We start from the raw sequence: 4,300 nt of genomic DNA, 5'->3' as shown, positions 1-4,300 counted from the left end.
CCAATTTGATGAGAAAGATTTTTTTGATAATCCCCCAAAGTAACCAGTTCAAATTTTATTTATACCCATTATATCATGTGGTTATAAGTAGTTCTAAAAAGGAATTAGGTTGAAGTTAAAGATTTAGAATTGAAATGCTCATCTAACCTAACATTTGTACGACTTAAAAATATGTAGACTTTGGGTTGCTGCACATAACTGGACAGAAAGTCAAAAGCAAAGGTTTAGAGTCCCAGTTCCACTGGCATTACATGATTTTATAAGCGGTCCTCAATCTTTCTGGCACCAGGGACTGATGTTCCTATGAGAATCTAATGCCTAATGATCTGAGGTGAAGCTGAAGCGGTGATGCTAGCACTGGGGAGCAGCTGCAACTGCAGATGAAGCTTCGCTCGCTGGCCCACCGCTCACCTCCTGCCGTGTGGTCTGGTTCCTAACAGGCCACAGACCGGTACCGGTCTGCAGCCTGGGGGATGGGAACTCCTACCCTATATGACAAATTACTAGGTGATGACTTGTCTGGGATGCAGGAGGTGGACCATAGAATCATATCTATGATTCTTTCAAAAAGGCCATCACCAGCAGAGTGCCTATCATGTAACAACAAGTGCTCAGTAATTTGACCAAGAAAGCTTTCTAGTTAATAGAATCTGTTGCTTCAATTTATAAAACCGTTTTCTTCCTAAGGAACTACTTTTCAAAGAACTACAAATATATTACCATCACCAACCACAGGTTCGCAACTCCGAGAAGTTAAACCCTTAGAATCTCACACTCACTACTCCTGCACTGTGTTTCTGCAGGACAATCAACTAGGAGCTACAGTCACTGAATGAGACATTGCGGCCTAGGGTTAGCTTCCTTTAAAGTTTCAAAGGAAATGAAGGAAAACACTGATTCTAGTTTCACAACAATAATCCGTTAACATTATAATACAAAGGCCTGCCTACTTATGTGTTACACAAAAAAAAACAAGACCTTCTCTCTCATCCAGGAGTTAAAAGCCTAGTAGGGAATAAACAGATTTTGTTCATCAGTAGGATCTAGTGCTGTGATAGTGTCTGACCCACAATGAGAAAGAGGCAAGAGATGGTCTGAAGCATGAGTAGGAACTATACCCTAGGGTTTGGCGACACATAGCTGCAGCACCGTTCAGAACAGCTGCCCTTCGTTTTCTGTTTCCTGAAGAGATCACTGAGTTCCTCTATTTTTTTTTTTTTTAAATCCACAAAATTAAAATGGACAGGTTGGAAGCCTCAGGTAAAAGCAGAGCACCTCAGGGATTTTCCTCTAAGCCTGAGTATGCCAGATCCACACACTGCAGTCACCGGTACAAATGGAAAGGAACGCTTGCTCTAAACTTAGTTAAGGATGAAATAATTTTCAGATTAAAATAAGTACTTCTCATACTAAGTTATTTTACCAAAATTAATCTCTACTTTCACAATAGAACACCATGGGAAAAGTCTTCACACAGAGAAATCTGCTTCCCAGGCAACATTTCAGTAACAGGTTCTCTCTAACACTTTCGTTTAGGCTTATGCAGTTAATTGATGTGCCATAATTCAGATTTCTAGTAACTGGATAGGTCAAGGAAGCCAGGTCTTCAGGGTTCTTCAGTCTAGACTAGGGCCTGTAGAGAGAAGTCAAGGGATGTGTAAAGGTCAGTTACAGGAAATGGTCCATAGTGGCATTTCCTTTATCCCACACTCCTCGATTCACATACACTTAACCTTCAGTCTTTGCAGTGGCATCACAGCTCACTAAGAACAAGGCTCCCTCTTTACCTCTCATAACATGAACTCTGCAAATGTGTCTGCTTTTCTGCCCAAATCCATGAGACTAGAATGAAGTCTCATGTCCTAGCTCCAAGAATAACTAAGCTTCATACATAACCCTGCCAGCTTTTGTCACCTTAGGACAGGAGAAATCAAGAACAATCATAAGTACCCTTTTTGCTCTACATATATATTTTAAATAATCCAGTAAGTAAAGTTCCAAAGCTTCCTCCAATCCTCTGTCAAACGACAGCAGTGGTGGAATCTTCCCTGGAGTAGCAAAGCCTGACACTGGACCACAGGAGGAAACGCAAGGGGCAGCCAGCTACCAGGAGTAGGATATCTGCCCAACTCTTTATCCTGCATTTTCTGGCCCAGGCCTCCTTCACTTTCAGGAAGCCATGCCATATAAATCCCTGCCTTCTAGGCATTTTTTTCTCCCCATCCTCCATTCTCTTCCCCCACTAGACCATAAAGTCCTGGATAGTGTTCACAGCTTGGACAGTATTATCATCAGGTGGCAAATAAGAGACACAGGTTTAAGCTCTAGTTCCATGAATGACAAGTTTTTTGTTTCCTTGAGAAAATTACTTAACCTCTTCCTCACGGTCTAAATTTTCTATATATAAAAGAATGCTATTGCTTACTTCAGTATTGGTGGAAAGATTAGAGAAATACAGAGGGGAATGTTTCTTTCCCCTCTATTCCAAAGAAAAAAGTGAATGCATCATATAAGAATGAGGAAGAAGTCTATGGCCATTCCACCCTGAACAAGCCTGATCCTTTCTGATCTCGGAAGCTAAGCAGGATCAGGCCTAGTTAGTACTTGGATGGGAGATCACCTAGGAAGACCAGGTGCTGTAGGAGTTAAAAAAAAATAATAATAAGGGATTGTAAACTGACAATCTGTGAGGACAACCAAAATTTATTTAAATTTAATAAATTTTTAAAAAAGAATGGAGGAGGAGGAAGTTTGGATAGTGACCAGCATAATCTGGTCTTTTAAAAACTTATATTCGTGACAAAAGTCATGGAACAAGGAAATTTAAAGTATGTTTTAGCATTTTAGATTTCATTGTCACAGGAAAAGTTCCAGAAATCATACAAAAAGGAGGAACATAACACACATATGTACTAGCTTTAGTGAGTCCAAAATTAGAAGGGGAAAAAAAAACCCCGCCACCACACTAATCAACTTTTAGCTTTCAGGATGACACCAAGTAACTCTGAATCTTAAAAACAAAATTCTATACACATGCAACACATCACATACAGAATCTTTCCATAGATATTCACTGCTCTAGGTAAAAGCCTTCACCACTAGTGTTTTAAAAAGCTGCAGCTGGACTATGGGTCAGATGGCACTCAGCAGTTTTGTGTGTGTTGGGGGTGGGGTATGTCAGGAATGAATGTGGTTATCAAGGCATTTCTAAGTAGGGAACCCTTGGAACAACATTAGAGTGAGGGTCATGGGAAAAGAAGTTTTGCTCACCCTACTTCCTGGCAGCATTTTCAGTACACAAGCCATAAGCAACTCATGTTTACAAAATGGAAGGATAAAAGTGGGGCTTATTAGATAAAGGGGGCAGGGGAAATCAACCTATACATACACACAGATTATATATTACACTTTTAAATTTTTTTATTTAAAAACCATGAATAGTTTATAAGACTTAGATAGCACACTTCACTGTGCAAAGTATAATCCTTACTGTTTTAATAAAATGAATTAGGTTTGAGTATTTTTATTAAAGTCTATCACATGAATGAAACTCAATTAGGAAAGAAATCATGATATATCTACTTCATCCTCCTTGGGGAAAAAATTGTGCAATTTGAAGTTATTTTCATTCATAGAAAAAGTATTTCTCAGGATTTCAAACTTTCAAATCTAAAGTTCTTCATGTTAAAACAAGATTGTTTAAGAACTAGGTGAATGTATTCTGCTAGACTTGAGGTAAAAGCCAAGGGCATTTTAACTACCATAGGTCAATAGTTCCTCATTTTTTAATTGCTTTGCTAAAACTCAGACTAAAGATAATTGGGTAACAAATCTGAAATTATACAAGTAATACAGGCTACCTCTTTTTTAAAAAAAGAGATCTCTAAGATAATTCAACCTCAGGGGGTAAAAAAACAATTGCCAAATCATTACATTTCTATTTCGTGTTTCCTTGTTTTAATCCTGGAATTCTGGGAAATTATAAGTACTTTTCAAAGAGATCTCAAACTAGGTCTGGGCTTAAACAGCTTTTTCTTAAGTTCTGCAGTACATTCTTTATAACTATAGATTTACCAATGATTGCCACTGTGCTGGAGTGTTATTAAATTAAAGAGGCAGACAAAATATGGAGAACTGACTTTGGCATGGAATGCAACAGGCATAGTTTCTTTTCCCGCTGCTTCTTCTTAAACAAAAAGAAAACAAATGTTCAAACTTGAATGTAATAATAAATAGATTTTCCATATGTTCACTTTATTTGTAACATGACATTTCTCCTCTTCACTTATCTTTAAAGTAT

At 38.2% G+C, this 4,300-nt stretch overlaps 1 protein-coding gene and 1 pseudogene across 3 annotated transcripts in view; one reads left to right on the top strand and one right to left on the bottom strand.

The window, feature by feature from the left end:
* The window catches only part of ARHGAP42 (Rho GTPase activating protein 42), a 229,064-nt gene that overhangs the window by 185,060 nt on the left and 39,704 nt on the right, over positions 1-4,300 (bottom strand). The window lies entirely within an intron of this gene.
* On the top strand, positions 2,527-2,645 carry LOC112476236 (annotated as a pseudogene).

This window comes from Pteropus alecto, unplaced genomic scaffold (assembly GCF_000325575.1).
Source record: "Pteropus alecto unplaced genomic scaffold, ASM32557v1 scaffold12, whole genome shotgun sequence".
Classification (NCBI taxonomy): Eukaryota; Metazoa; Chordata; class Mammalia; order Chiroptera; family Pteropodidae; genus Pteropus; species Pteropus alecto.
This window is presented reverse-complemented; position numbering and strand designations above follow the sequence as displayed.